Source organism: Apostichopus japonicus, chromosome 1 (genome assembly GCF_037975245.1).
Source record: "Apostichopus japonicus isolate 1M-3 chromosome 1, ASM3797524v1, whole genome shotgun sequence".
NCBI classification, from domain to species: Eukaryota; Metazoa; Echinodermata; class Holothuroidea; order Aspidochirotida; family Stichopodidae; genus Apostichopus; species Apostichopus japonicus.
The window spans coordinates 15536679-15553639 of record NC_092561.1 but is presented as its reverse complement, the minus strand read 5'-3'; the positions used below and the strand labels follow the sequence as shown (position 1 = coordinate 15553639).

Sequence of the window (16961 nt, the reverse complement as noted above, 5' to 3'; positions counted from 1 at the left end):
CTCTGTGCTGTTAGGTTATATGTTAAAGTTCTACATATGGTACAGTATTTTGGTTATTTTTTCATGAACAAATGATTTCGAATGTCTCGAAAGGTACATGTGAGTTGGAAAACATGTTTTCTTTATAAAGAAACCTGAAAAGAAGGTCATTAGTCCGGAACTCTCTAATTTACTCTGTTGAGTTGGTGTAGGTTTGATTTTTACACTGACAGTTTTGTGCATAGTAGTAAATATGGAAGGGTGTGTGGTTGCTTTGTGGCCTAATATTCCCAGCAAACACATAACATTATCATAACATTTTTAAAAGGTCGTAGAAACGTTATAACAAAACATTTTTATATTATATTTATATAACGTTATTATGATGTTATTTTATAACATAAAAATGTTTTAAAAATGTTTAAAAAATGTTTTGTTTTCAATATTATTTCAAAATGTTGTTAAAATATCATAAAAATATATTCTACCGTTAATTAGATGGAAATATGCATTGTGGGTATTTGATGCATTAAAACTACGAAAACAATGGCACTTCATCAAATGTGATTCAAATATGCTAATAAACTTGCATGTTAATAATAATATTTTAAAAACATTTTTAAAACGTCTTGCTATATAAAATATCTTCCTAATGTTATAATAATATTTTCTTAAAACGTTATATCATAATGTTTTTAATTTGTTATACAATAACATTGAGGAAAATGTTTTAAAATGTTTTAAAAATGTTTTACCTACAACACTATATCAAAATGTTTTTCAAATATCATATAAATATTTTCTAATGAAGTCAGATAAAAGTTTGCATTGTTGGTATATACGCAATCAAATTAAATAAAAAAGACTAAAAACAAACATTGCCTGCACCCTCAAATTGATTCAAATAGGTTCACAAACTTTTATATTAAAAACGTTTTAAAAACATTTTTATAACGTTTTGCATCACAAAATATCTTGAAAATGTTTCAATAATATTTTCTTAAAACGTGATATCATAATGTTTTCAATGCGTTATACAATAACATTTGTAAGAAAATGTTTTTAAAATGTTTAAAAAATGTTTTACCTTCAGCATTATATCAAAATGTTGTTCAAATATCATATAAATATTTTCTAATGAAGTCAGATAAAAGTTTGCATTGTTGGTATATACGCAATCAAATTATAAAAAAAGACTAAAAACAAACATTGCCTGCATCCTCAAATTGATTCAAATAGGTTCACAAACTTTTATATTAAAAACGTTTTAAAAACATTTTTATAACGTTTTGCATCACAAAATATCTTTAAATGTTTCAATAATATTTTCTTAAAACGTGATATCATGATGTTTTCAATGCGTTATACAATAACATTTGTAAGAAAATGTTTTTAAAATGTTTTAAAAATGTTTTACCTACAACATTATATCAAAATGTTGTTCAAATATCTAGTTTCCTAATGAAGTCAGATAAAATTATGCGTTGTTGGTATATACGCAATAAAAATAAAAATAAAAACAAACATTGCCTGCATCCTCAAATTGATTCAAATAGGTTCACAAACTGTTATATTAAAAACGTTTTAAAAACATTTTTATAACGTTTTGCATAACAAAATATCTTTAAAATGTTTCAATAATGTTTTCTTAAAACGTGATATCATAATGTTTATAATTAGACTATCGTGATAAATCACGGTAGTCTAATTATTATAAACGTATCTGTGGTAGATCACGTGATAGTGATTAATCACAGATACGTTTATAATAACCCTTATCCGCATTAGGGAGTGACGTCAGACCGTCAGGTCACGCTCCACTGAGCATCACTTGAAGCGGCCGCGGTTTGCAGTCGTGTTTAATCATAGATACGTTTATAATAATTAGACTACCGTGGTTAATCACAGATACGTTTAAAATAAGTTATAATTATAGGTTTCGGTTAGGTTCCCAAGGGTTAATATTAATGGAGCATGTTCTTTCATAATCCCGAAATAGAAATAAAAAGATTCAAACTTAGTGTCACATGCATGAATTCCAGGAATTTGATTGGTTAAAAAAAATCTCGTACGTACGACGTATACGCGCTAAATTTAAAACCATTCCCACCAGTGTTACCAGCTTTAGCGTTTTACACTAGATTTAGCGTGTTTTAGACTTTTCTGGTGTCCTAGCGTACGTTTTTTCGTATCAAAATTGATGGTTCCCAAAAAAATGACCGTATCCGAAACATTCGAGGTGAAATTCCCGCTTTGCAACACACTTGAACCGCTGTTTATATGTTACTTTTACACAATGTTATCGCGGTCGATATATTTAAAATGAATAATGCAGAACGTACGTACAGCTGAGGCGTACGTTTGCATGTAGTAAACGTGAGGAGCGGAACTGTGGGCCATTGTGTGAGTTAATGTATACACTACGTACACAGCCTTACCGCGGATTGAGACGAGAATCGTCTGAATTTGTTGTATTTTTGTTGATTCTTCAGTTGTTTTGTTATGATTCTGAGCCATTATGACTTGAAGTTTGTTTAAAATAATCATATTCATAACAATGTCTATCATATAAGTAAGTGCAACTTGTGATGGAGGTAATAGGCTACATTACATATGTGCATTAATATCTATATCTAGCGTTTTCTGGGATTTTACTTTTGCAAATCTAGCGTTTTTTGGCATGTGCCGCTGGTTACGCTGATTTGCTCATTTGCCATCAACTTTGCCAACTCTGCCAACTTTGCCTTCAACTTCAAAGTTCAACTTCAAGCCCGTACTGCTCTAGTTACTGCAGTAAGAATTACTCATTCAAGTCTGTGAATTATCCAGATTCTTTGATACGTTTCATCAGGAGTTAGGAGTAAGTCTATCGAAAACAAGAAATAATTAGGTAAGTTCATTGTATTTTTCATAAATAATGCAAAATCAGCCTACCGTACTATAGTATAGGCTTATAGCAATAACGTAAGGTGTACCACTAACGTTATAGGCCTAGCCTACCCTACCACGATATGCACGTTATCACGTATTTTGTATGATGGACCCTGCGAAGTTCGGAAACGTAAGAGGATCAGAGGGAATTTTCAAGCTTAAAAAATACCTGTATGAAACAAAGTTCACCCTTTTATAGATCAGCTTAGCAGACATTAATTGTGAAAGTTTCAACATTTTAGGAAAATGTATATAGGCTAGGCCTAGGGCTACTTTTTGTACAGGAAAACCAAAGAGATTGGGGCTTGTAATTTAATAATGTGTAGGCCAGGCATAGGCTACCTGTTTTTGGTTAAACCTTGCAAAGAAAATGTGGGTGATTATATTACAGGTTAGGGTTTAGATATATTTCACACTATTTTTAATCCTTTTTTAACTGTTTGATTTGATTATTAGTACAGAAAATAAACAAAAAAGTTGGTTTTAGTGTTATAGTTTAGGGTACTGTACAAGTTGTTGGAAACAGGTGCACGCATTATTACATCGAGCCAACAACGTCCATTGTTGCTAAGTTCAGACAGCCGACTTAAATGGCCGCCAAAAGTTAGGGATCGATTTAATAATGTGCATATTTCTTTGTCATTTTTATATTTTTTACCTTTCTGAAAATGGTTCGGACCCTTTATTTGCAATCAGAACATTCATGTGTAGATGACTTGTTTGAGTTTGTTTATAACTTTTTTGGGGTATCGGTACAAGATTTGTCAAGAAATTGGTCCATGTCAGGCGTAGCTTAAAATGTTCCAGTGATATGTAACACTAATTTCCTATTGAATAATACAGTATAGAAGAAGCTAATTTCTTTGTTTTTTTGTTAAATGGTCCCAGCCCTTTTATTTTTAACCAGAACATTTGCAGATAAATTGAATGAGTTAGAACATAATTTTCTTGGTTCAAAGGTACAAATTTTCTCAAGACATATCTGCTTTGACATCGATATAATTGTTTCCAAACAGGAGCATCATCTGAGTTTTCTGTAACAATTGTAACAGAGAGCATTTTACTGTTATCTCACCTTCCCCTTACCCTAGGAACATATTTACAATATCTTAGCTAGTAGCACAGACAGGAAGTTCTTACATCACACCTCTCAGAAACCTCCAACTTATTAGTTCCAGGAGATCATCCACACTGTAACCTCTAGTGTAACTTTCTACAACCAAAACCCTACACCTGTTTGTGCACCTATTATTATGTAATCTTCAGCAGGATGTGTGGTCAGCTTCACAGCAGCTTAACCACTGTTTATGTAGACAGAGTAACATCCTGTCCCATCCTCTTGTAATCCATTGTAAAAGAGTATATAAGATGCAACTTTCACCATTTGTATTCAGTAGCATATATCCAGCCAAGGAAGATATCAATTTTCTAATTCTTGGCAGGAAAAGTTGAATTGTGGTCAGCTTAATCTCTGAAATCAAACAATTCGTATTAAAGTAGAGTCTCAATCAAGTATCAAAGCAACTTCAGTAAATCCCAGTAATATCTGTCCCATATATATGTAATATATAGCCCATGGCACTGATTAAACTGCAATAATGAAACTCGTATAATTAAATACCAAAGCAAATAGTCTTGATTGTAGAAAGGAAAGAGCCGAGTCTCTTGCTTTAGTGGAACTTTATTCAAACTTTTATCAAACAAATGAACTTGTATTAAACCTGTTTTATTCCCCCCGGGGTGGGAGGTATTTTCAGTGAGAAAAATCCTGTCACACTGGTATGGCATGTGTCCCATCGTACTAAAACAAATTGAACAATTCTAGAAATTGCCTGCAAGAATCCCCTCTAGTTGACCTGTTTGATAGAGACTCAATGAAGTATGTGAGCTTGGATAATACTGAATTGGGTGCACTTAAAGATATATAGCCTAGTATGAGCCCATGCACACTTCTTCTGTGGTACTCCCTATTCAGAGTGAAGTGTCAACTACCAAATAGAATACAATTCCCTATAATCCCCCAATCAAACCTTACTGGGGTGGAGTATCATGAATAAATTAACTTCCTGTGTATAGACAGTAGATTGCATAAACTATGGTTGTGAAGTAGCTCATTGGGTACAAACAAGTGTCTGTGTTGAACAAAGGGAAATTGGTATCATTGGCCCCTTAGTGGGGGATATAGGGCCTAATTGTGAAATAATACTGTATGTACAAGACAGCATGACTTCCGTTGATTGTCTGGAAATCAAATTAAAGCATTGGGCTGACTGCTCGTATGTAATATGGGTGGGTATAGGTGTTTTTGGAAGATTTAGGTAACATTTGAGAGGAAATTGAACTTTTGATTATTGCAAAATTTAAAAAAATCTGATTTAAATTAAAAAAAATCTGATTTAAAAAATAAAATCAACAACCCTGGTTCCAGGTTGCCCGATATTCTCTCACTGGCAAGTTTTGAAATTAACCTGAAAAAGTCATCCAACTGTGTATATACCATTGTGTCCCCAGGTTTACATGTACAAACAAAAATATATCGATCTGTCACTGAGTATATTTATGTGTCATAAAATTTACATTGCATACATATTAAACAGCACTACAAGTGCTGGACCCATGGGTACAGGCTCATGAGTACGGGTATGGGTAATGGCCTATACTGTAAGTACGGGTCCAAGGAAAATGAAACTGTGAGTATGGGTACCAGTACCGACTCATGAGTATGGGTACGGGTATGTATAAAATATGTTAGCCAATTTTTTTCAAACAGATGTTTAATACTTGTTTCCTTTCATTTGTACAGAAGCACTAAGGAAATGCATCAAAAATGGGAAGAGGAGCGATTTCTTGTTTGAAATCGGTGAAGTTCTAAGAAATGCCCCAAATATGCCAGGAGGCAGCAACTACATGAGAAAGGTAATTGGAATTGTTTATATTAATGATATAAACAAGATCATGTCTCTAAAGCACTTAGTGTTTGTGTAGATGTGAGTGGAACAATATTGTGAAAAACAAATGACTCGGCACAAACTTAATGCACTTGGTTCTGCATGGCAGAGCAGAAGAGTGATATCTGCAAAATGTTCTGAAAAATTATCATCAAATACCGTTTTTTTACCGGCCAAATCTGGAGTAACCACCATTCCCCACCCCCTCAGATTTGGACTTGGGGAGATAGCACCCTGAGGCAAAATGTTAGATGTGGGTGTGCTAAATTTATGGGACAGAACATTCTGTCAAAGGCATCATCGCAAAGCGATACGCCATATTGTCGTGGAATCAAGGTGCCCTTTTGGGGGATAGTATATGTATATATATGTTTTAAAATAGCCTATGCTATGGTGTGTTAGGCTATAAAATTCACCAGTTTATGTGTGTAAAATGATGAGAATAAAAAAAGACATCGTTTGAAGATTTCAAATATAAGTATAGGCTTTAAATTCGCCTATGCTACAGGGTGTCAGGCTATAAAATTAATCAGTTTGTGTATAAAACGATCCGAACAGAAATTGACATCGTTTGAAGATTTAAAAAAATATAGTTTTAGGCCTTAAATTCGCCTATGTTACAGTGTGTTAGGCTAAAAAAATTACCAGTTTATGTGTATAAGTTCTCACAAATGCCCTAATTAATATGCCAGGAGGCAGCAACTACATGAGAAAGGTAACTGGAATTGTTCATGTTAAATAAACAGGATGATGTATGTGTTAAGCACATCCTTGTGTAGATGGAACCATCAGTAACTGCATGCGTGTATAAGATTTTTAATAAAAATATATTACCATTGTTCTCCATATCTTATAGAAATCACAAGTGGCACAAAACTGGAACACACAGGTGTATGAATCTGAGGTTGAATCAGAAGAGGGACCAGCAACTCCAGCGATTGAACCCTCATCGTTCTAGTATTGTGTTCTCAGATTTTGTTGTCTGTCTTTGTATTTTCTCTTCTAGTAATATTCTAGTGTTCTAGTATTTGTTGTCAGAAATAAACATGTTTACATTGAACATAAATAATGTCTCTTATATTTGACTTATTATCTCGCTAATCGGGGTGGGAGTTCAGCGACAATCACCAAGTAGTTCCAGTAGCTCAAGCTACCAAGTAGCTCAAGCTCAAGTACCGCCCCTTTGTGTTCGCAAGAGCGCCGGTTGTCACGCCACAGTGACCTAGCATCCCGCTGCCAGAATTTTCGGGTACCTACTGTCAGTTCCGAGCTGCGCATGGCCAGGGGAAGAGGTGAGACACATACGACCCAGATGTGAGCTAAAGGGGGGGGGGGGGCGGGGTTATGGGGATATCTAATAACGTATTGTCGCTGTCATCCGATCATTTCCAAGACATTTTGATGACATTTGGAAATAATGTTATTATAACATTTGCTATAAACGTTAACATAATATTTTCGTCTGATATTTTATTAACGTTATATTAAAATATCAAGTAAACGTTTTGATCAAATGTTAGGTAAACGTTATATGAAAATATCAGAAAAATGTTTTGGTCAAATGTTATGAAAATGTCTTTAAAAGACGTTATAATAACGTAAAATATTGAGTCTTAGAAATAGCGGGAAAACGTTTTAAAATATTTCATCTAAACATCATGAAAACGTTATAAAAACGTTGTGATGATATTGGAACAAAACATTTTAAAACGTTTTCCCGCTATTTCTAAGACTCAACATTTAACATTATTATAACGTTATTCCAAAACATTTTCATACCGTTTGACCAAACGTTTTCCTGATATTTTTAAAACGTTATTGTGTTTGCTGGGTTAACCTTAAAATGAAGAGCTGAAGTTCTTGAAATTATTCATGGTAGTCTGAAAATATGTGATCTTAACTGTTAGACATGGAATTTTGCCCAAATATGTTTCTTCTGTCAATTATTTGACTAATTCTAGCCCTCATCACAACATAACTGTGTGTGATATGCTGAGCATAGGCTATTTACACACTGTCGTTGTGGTCGTGTTTACCAAATTGGCTCATTTCATCACTAAACAATTACGTAAAAACGTCTGGAATGGTACTGGGTAGTTCATGAAACATTTCTTAGACAATTCTGATGATGGAGAGCTGAATGTTTCCCAATTTGACCTAATGACAGTCCAAACCCTGACCAAAGGTATAGACTATATCTATGAAGCTATGGTAGTTGGCACTACCAGCGTTAGTACCTGCAGATCGAGCGATGGAATCCGGTTGAATTTAACGTTAAATCGCTTTCTCAGTCATTTAAAATAGTAGACGATCGCTAGAAATTTTGTTTTCTATCTAAAACTTGCACGTTTGTGTTAATTGTTCCCCATTGGACCTAATTACAGCACGAAAACTGACCAAAGTTTTGATTGTACCAATTGCTAAAATCGTGTACAATAAAGGCCTATACCAGTCCATAGGACCAGTCTCGATTTAGTACATTTTTGCAATTGGGCTGATTTGAACACAAAACATTTAGTCGTTAACTTGACAACGTGTGTAGATCATGATATTATTGATTTCTATCCAAAATTTACTCATTCGTGGCGATAACTGACCAATTGACCTAATTACAGCACGAAAACTGACCTAAAGTCTTGACTGTACCTAGGGTGCTATACTTGCGTATGTATATAGTACTATCAAAGTACCAGCATAAGCACCTACATGTAGATCGAGCGATGGAATTGGGTTGAATTTAACGTTAAATCGCTTTATCAGTAGTTTAAAATAGTGGACGATCGCTAGAAATTTTGTTTTCTATCCAAAACTTGCACGTTTGTGTTGATTGTTTCCCATTGGACTTAATTAAAGCACAAAAACTGACCAAAGTCTTGACTGTACCTAGGGTGCTATACTTGCATTGTATATAGTACTATCAAAGTACCAGCATAAGCACCTACATATAGATCGAGCGATGGAATTGGGTTGAATTTAACGTTAAATCGCTTTATCAGTAGATTAAAATGGTAGACGATCGCCAGAAATTTTGTGTTCTATCCAAAACTTGCACGTTTGTGTTAATTGTTCCCAATTGGACCTAATTACAGCACGAAAACTGAGCAAAGTCTCGAATGTACCTAGGGTGCTATACTTGCGTATGTATAAAGTACTATCAAAGTACCAGCATAAGCACCTACATATGTAGATCGAGCGATGGAATTGCGTTGAATTTAACGTTAAATCGCTTTATCAGTAGATTAAAATAGCAGACGATCGTCAGAAATTTTGTTTTCTATCCAAAACTTGCACGTTTGTGTTGATTGTTCCCCATTGGACCTAATTACAGCACGAAAACTGACCAAAGTCTTGATTGTACCAATGGTTAAAATCGTGTACGATAAAGGCCTATACCAGTCCATAGGACCAGTCTCGATTTAGTACATTTTTGCAATTGGGCTGATTTGAACACAAAACATTTAGTCGTTAACTTGGAAACGTGTGTAGAACATGATATTATAGTTTTCTGTCCGTAAGCTACTTATTTGGGACGATAATTTACGATTTGACCTAGTTACAGCATGAAAACTTAACAAAGTCTCGAATGAACCTATGCAGATATCACTGTGTATGTTTGTAGCACTAAGGCCAATACACATGTTTTGACCTAGTACATTCATAGTAATATGGCTTGTTTGATCGTGAAAACATTTATTCAGTAATACGAAAAGGTATGTGAAGCCTAACAATTGTGTTTTCTTTCCAAAAATTATTTGTCTGGGGTAAATCTTTGTCATTTGATCTAGCAATAAGCAAAAAGCGAACACAGGTCAGGATGTTACGTATACCTTTTTGTGTGTTACGTTGTAGTCAATTGGTAGGCTACACAGTTCGTCAAGTTTGGAATAGCTCACCAAATGGACGATTACTTTCCTAATTTGGCGTTGAAGATGTTAAAAATCACAGCATTTTAAAGAACATGGATTATTCCACTTCAAATTTAATTTATCTGAAAATGTACGTTTGAAAGACATCATGGTAATTGTGTTTTACATCAGCAGTATCATATTTGTACAAACGACAATCGTATACCTTCATCAATCGTTGGAAAATCTAGCTGCCACGAAGCGATAAATAGTACGATTTCTCTCAAAATATCGGTCCTCCACAACTTCTGAGCAAATTTCATGTAGAAATAATAGTTTTCTGCAGTAGGAAGTATTATTTCAATAGATTTATTCATGTCGGAATTAGAGCGAAGAAGTTTTCCCGAGTCCAGTTGTAGCTGACGACATGATCAGATCTTTCAGCTCTTCAGTCTTTGTTACACGTGCTTCACGAGTAATGTAGAGAATTTAATCAAGCCAGAATTTGTCCCATTTCTTTCTCATATCCTCATTTCTCCTGCAATAAAAGGTAGAAATGAAATTAAGAAATATTTTTCACTCTTTAATGGTACAAATCAGGAAGGTTTTTGCAAAAAAACTACAAATTTTAACACAAAAACTAGCAGAGAGTGGGGTGTAATATTGTTGGAAATGAATAATGCTGTGAAAACCTTAGGATTGCATTGATGCATTTACCTTCTTTTGAGTAAAAATATTCAACCAAAACTGTTAAAATGAATGAAATTCATCTTCCAAATGTGTTTTCTGACTCTGAGTAGACACTCGGGAGTATTTGACCTGATTTGGTATCAATGACAGGGCTGAAACTAGACCACCTCATATGTGACAGAATGACTTATACAACCCAACTACACACCACTGTATTAGTAAGTGTATAGCATTTTGCCAATTTCTTCATCAAGAAATGGACTAAAATGCTTACAAAATTGTGTGAGGACTCACTGATATATATTCTTGGATAAGTAAACAGAAGCAAATGGTTTATGTCTGAAAATTGACAAATTTACACCATAAAACTGAGAAGATTGAGTTTTGTAGTGTCCACGGTACACAAACCTTACATTGATTCTGAATGCTACAGTTTTGTATTTTTAGTGCTTTCTCATCAAACATTTCATCAAACTTTCAGAAACTATAGATATGAGCTTGGATATATATCTAGAGAGCAAAATGAAACCTGTCTTGTTAATTTGAAATGATTTTGGGTGGTAGAAATGACTGAAACTATACCCCCTCAAAAAGAGTACCACACTCTGTGCTGCTAGGTTATATGTTAAAGTTCTACACATGGTACAGTATTTTGGTTATTTTTTCATGAACAAATGATTTCGAGTGTCTCAAAAGGTACATGTGAGTTGAAAAACATGTTTTCTATATGAAGAAACCTGAAAAGAAGGTCATTAGTCCAGAACTCTCTAATTTACTCTGTTGAGTTGGTGTAGGTTTGATTTTTGCACTGACAGTTTTGTGCATAATAGTAAATATGGAAGGGTGTGTGGTTGCTTTGTGGCCTAGTATTAACCTTTAAATGAAGAGCTAAAGTTCTTGAAATTGTTCATGGTAGTCTGATAATATGTGATCTTTAACTGGCAGGCATGGAATTTCGCCAAAATATGTTTTTTCTGTCAAATATTTGACTAATTCTATCCCTCATCACAAAATAACTGTGTGTGATATGCTGAGCATAGGCAATTTACACACTGTGGATGTAGTCGTGTTTTACAAATTGGCTTATTTTATCACAGAATAATTACGTAAAACGTCTGGAATGATACTGGATAGTTGAAGATAGATAATTTAGACAATTCTGATGATGGAGAGCTTACTGTTTCCCAATTAGACCTAATGACAGTCCAAAACCTGACAAAAGGTATATATGATGTCTATGAAGCTATGGCAGATAGCACTACCAGCATTAGCACCTGCAAATCGAGCGATGGAATCAGGTTGAATATAACGTTAAATCGCTTTTTCAGTCGATTAAAATAGTGGAGGATCGCTAGAAATTTGGTTTTCTATCCAAAACTTGCACATTTGTATTAATTGTTCCTCATTGGACCTAATTACAGCACGAAAACTCACCAAAGTCTTGACTGTACCTAGGGTGCTATACTTGCGTACGTAGATAGTACCATCAAAGTATCAGCAGAGGCACCTACATGTTGATCGAGCGATGGAATTGGGTTGAATTTAACGTAAAATCGCTTTATCAGTAGATAAAAATAGTGGACGATCGCTAGAAATTTTGTTTTCTACATAGAACTTGCACGATTGTGTTTATTGTTCCCCATTGAACCTAATTACAGCACGAAAACTGACCAAAGGCTTAATGTACCAATTGCTAAAATCGTGTACGATAAAGGCCTATACCAGTCCATAGGACCAATCTCGATTTGGTACATTTTTGCAATTGGGCTGATTCGGACACAAAACATGTTGTCGTTAACTTGAAAACGTGTGAAGATCATAATATTATTGATTTCTATCGAAAATTAGCTTATTCCTGGCGATAACTGACCAATTGACCTAATTACAGCACGAAAACTGACCAATATCTTGATTGTACCAATTGCTATTATCGTGTACGATAAAGGCCTATACCAGTCTATAGGACCAGCCTCGATTTAGTACATGTTTGAAATTGGGCTGATTTGAACACAAAACATGTTTTCGTTAACTTGAAAACTTGTGTAGAACATGATATTATAGTTTTCTGTCCGAAAGTTACCTATTTGGGACGAAGGTCTACGCTTTGACCTAGTTACAACATGAAAACTGAACAAAGTCTCGTATGAACCTATGCAGATATCACTGTGTATGTTTGTAGCACTAAGGCCAATACACATGTTTTGACCTAGTACATTCATAGTAATATGGCTTGTTTGATGATGAAAACATTTATTCGGTAATATAAAAAGGTGTGCGAAGCCATAAAATTTTGTTTTCTTTCCAAAAATTATTTGTCTGGGGGAAATCTTTGTCATTTGACCTAGTAAGAAGCAAAAAGCCAACACAGGTCAGGATGTTACGTACCTTTTTGTGTGTTATGTTGTAGTCAATTGGTAGGCTACACAGTTCGTCCAGTTTGGAATAGCTCACCAAATGGCCGATTTCTTTCCCAATTTGGCGTTAAAGATGTTGAAAATCCCATCGTTTTAAAAAACATGGATTATTCCACTTCAAATTTAATTCATCTGAAAATGTACGTTTGAAAAACATCATGGCAAGTGTTTTACATCAGCAGTATGATATTTGTACAAACGACCATCATATACCTTTATCAATCGTTGCAAAATCAAGCTGCCACGAAGCGATAAATAGTAGGATTTCTCTCAAAATATCGGTCCTCAACAACTTCTGAGCAAATTTCATGTAGAAATAATAGTTTTCTACAGTAAGAAGTATTATTTCAATAGATTTATTCATGCTGGAATTAAAGCGAAGAAGTTTTCCCCGAGTCCAGTTGTAGCTGACGACATGATCAGAGTCTCAGCTCTTCGGTCTTTGTACACGAGCTTTACGAGTAATGCAGAGGATTTGGTCAAGCCTAGAATTTGTCCCATTTCTTTCTCAAATCCTCATTTCTACTGCAATAAAAGGTAGAAATGAAATTAAGAAATACTTTTCATACATTAATGCTACAAATAAGGGAGGTTTTTGCGAAAAAACTACAAATTTTAACACTAAAACTAGCAGAGAGTGGGGTGTAATAATGTTGGAAATGAATAATGATGTAAAAACCTTAGGATTGCACTCATGCATTTACCTTCTTTTGAGAAACAATATTCAACCAAAACTGTTAAAATGAATGAAATTCATCTTCCAAATGTGTTTTCTGACTCTGAGTAGACACTCGGGAGTATTTGACCTGATTTGGTATCAATGACAGGGCTGTAACTAGACCACCTCATATGTGACAGAATGACTTATACAACTGAACTACACAACACTGTAATAGTAAGTGTGTAGCATTTTGCCAATTTCTTCATCAAGAAATGGGCTAAAATACTTGAGGATGTGCATGTGATCTCACTGATATATAATCTTTGATAAATAAACAGAAGCATATGGTTTATCTATGAAAATTGACAAAATTACCCAATAAAACTGAGATGATTGAGTATTGTAGTGTCCACGGTACACAAACCTTACATTGATTCTGAAGGCTACAGTTTTGTATTTTTAGTGCTTTCTCATCAAAAATTTCATCAAACTTTCAGAAACTATAAATGTGAGCTTGGATATATATCCAGAGAGCAAAATGAAACCTGTCTTGTTAATTTGATATGATTTTGGGTAGTAGAAATGACTGAAACTATACCCCCTCAAAAAGAGCACCACACTCTGTGCTGCTAGGTTATATGTTAAAGTGCTACACATGGTACAGTATTTTGGTTATTTTTTCATGAACAAATGATTTCGAATGTCCCAAAAGGTACATGCGAGCGGAAAAACATTTTTTCTTTATAAAGAAACATGAAAAGAAGTTAATTAGTCCAGAACTCTCTAATTTACACTGTTGAGTTCCTGCATGTTTGATTTTTGCAGTGAGAGTTTTGTGCATAATAGAAAATATAGAAGGGTGTGTGGTTGCTTTGTGGCCTAGTATTAACCTTAAAATAAAGAGTTAAAGTTCTTAAAATTGTTCATGGTAGTCTGAAAATATGTGATCTTTAACTGCCAGGCATGGAATTTCGCCCAAATATGTTTTTTCTGTCAATTATTTGACTAATTCTATCCCTCATCACAAAATAACTGTGTGTGATATGCTGAGCATAGGCTATTTACACACTGTGGATGTAGTCGTGTTTTACAAGTTGGCTTATTTCATCACCAAATAATTACGTAAAACGTCTGGAATGATACTGGGTAGTTGAAGATAGATTATTTAGACAATTCTGATGATGGAGAGCTGACTGTCTCCCAATTTGACCTAATGACAGTCCAAAACCTGACCAAAGGTATATATGATGTCTATGAAGCTATGGTAGATAGCACTACCAGCATTAGCACCTGCAGATCGAGCGATGAAATCCATTTGAATATAACGTAAAATCGCTTTATCGGTAGATTAAAATAGTAGACGATCGCTAGAAATTTTGTTTTCTATCCAAAACTTGTACGTTTGTGTTAATTGGTCCCCATTGGACCTAATTACAGCAAGAAAACTGACCATAGTCTTGACTGTACCTAGGGTGCTATACTTGCGTACGTAGATAGTACTATCAAAGTATCAGCAGAGGCACCTACATGTAGAATGATGGAATTGGCTCAAATACAACGTTAACACGCTTTTTCAGTAGATTAAAATAGTGGACGATCTATAGAAATTTTGTTTTCTATCTAAAACTTGCACGTTTGTGTTAATTGTTCCCCATTGGACCTAATTACAGCACAAAATCTGACCAAAATCTTGATTTAGCCTATGGAGCTATACCTGCGTACGTAGATAGTGCTACACATATACCACAGTCACAGCATAAGCATCTGTAGATCGAGCGATGGAATTGGGTTAAATACAACGTTAAAACGCTTTATCAGTCAATTAAAATAGTGGACGATCTATACAAATTTTGTTTTCTATCTGAAACTTGCACGTTTGTGTTAATTGATTACCATTGGACCTAATTACAGCACAAAATCTGACCAAAATCTTGATTTAGCCTATGGAGCTATACCTGCGTACGTAGATAGTGCTATATATATACCATAGTCACAGCATAAGCACCGCTAGATCGAACGATGGAATTGGGTTAAATACAACGTTAAAACGCTTTATCAGTAGATTATAATAGTGGACGATCTATAGAAATTTTGTTTTCTATCTAAAACTTGCACGTTTGTGTTAATTGATTACCATTGGACCTAATTACAGCACAAAATCTGACCAAAATCTTGATTTAGCCTATGGAGCTATACCTGCGTACGTAGATAGTGCTATATATATACCATAGTCACAGCATAAGCACCTATAGATCGAACGATGGAATTGGGTTAAATACAACGTTAAAACGCTTTATCAGTAGATTATTATAGTGGACGATCTATAGAAATTTTGTTTTCTATCTAAAACTTGCACGTTTGTGTTAATTGATTACCATTGGACCTAATTACAGCACGAAAACTGACCAATGTCATGATTATGCCTAGGGAGATATACTTGCGTATGTATAGTACTATAACAGTAACAGCATTAGCACCTGTAGATCGAGCGATAGGAATTGGGTTGAATGTAACGTTAAAACGCTTTATCAGTTGAATAAAATAGTGGACGATCTATAGAAATTTTGTTTTCTATCTAAAACTTGCAGGTTTGTGTTAATTTTTCCCCATTGGACCTAATTACAGCACAAAATCTGACCACATTCTTCTACTGTGACTTTGCGAGAGATACGTTGCACAGAAACACCGTTACGCAAGCACTAGGAGAATCGCAAAAATACCATTAATTTAAGGAATGCCGTTACAATGTGATAAACAAAATCGGGCATCTAATAAAACAAATAATGTGTTATGTCTCTGGGAATGTTATGTCCACCAAGATACGAAAATAGGACGTTAATCCTCCTTTTGGCACCGGTGGACACCATGAAATTGGCCATCATCTTGGTCGCGGATCAAAAATTATTATTGCAATTAATTATTTCGACGTAGGACGAGCCTGACTACTTAAGCCGACGACTCGACGGGAGGGCAGAAAGCCCCTGAAGGCAAAAGGCCCCTGCGGGCAAAAGGCCCCTGAAAGCCACTTTTTAGGGCAGAAAGCCCCTGAAAGCCACTTTACAGGGCAATAAGCCCCTGGTGGCCGGGCAAAAGGCCCCTGGAAATTTCTCTGGCAATAGCCTTTGCCCTGGCCTTACCACCTTTGCCCCTGCCAGTCATGATGAAGTAAATTTGGGTATGTTTTCGACTTGAAACGAATCAAAGAAATGATTTGCCTGCCGGAAAGCTCTCATTCAAGTAGTCCGGACTCTAAAGCTACAGCACAGTGCCCTTATGAGGGGATTCTATGCCACCCTTTGCCCTGATCGTACAATGCGTGAAAGAATTAAGAAAAGCTTCCGCATTGTGATTGGCCAGCTCGTGTGTGCTGTGCAATGCATAGCACGTGCTTTGTCAATATGGGAAGTTTTTCTGCTTCGCTGAAGTGATATCAAATCTGTCATAAATACATTTCGCAGCGTGGAGGACACTCATTCATTCATCGCTTTACTTA

At 35.1% G+C, this 16961-nt stretch overlaps 2 long non-coding RNA genes across 2 annotated transcripts; one reads left to right on the top strand and one right to left on the bottom strand.

The window, feature by feature from the left end:
- The first annotated feature begins 269 nt into the window (after positions 1-269).
- LOC139968948 (uncharacterized) lies at positions 270-7205 on the top strand. Its single transcript, XR_011793597.1, has 3 exons — positions 270-2869; positions 5714-5826; positions 6715-7205. It is a non-coding gene; the product is annotated as an uncharacterized lncRNA (long non-coding RNA).
- A 2601-nt stretch (positions 7206-9806) lies between these two features.
- On the bottom strand, positions 9807-16749 carry LOC139968944 (uncharacterized). Its single transcript, XR_011793596.1, has 3 exons — positions 15946-16749; positions 12779-13332; positions 9807-10241 (listed from the first exon to the last, which is right to left on the bottom strand). It is a non-coding gene; the product is annotated as an uncharacterized lncRNA (long non-coding RNA).
- Between the last annotated feature and the right edge of the window lie 212 nt (positions 16750-16961).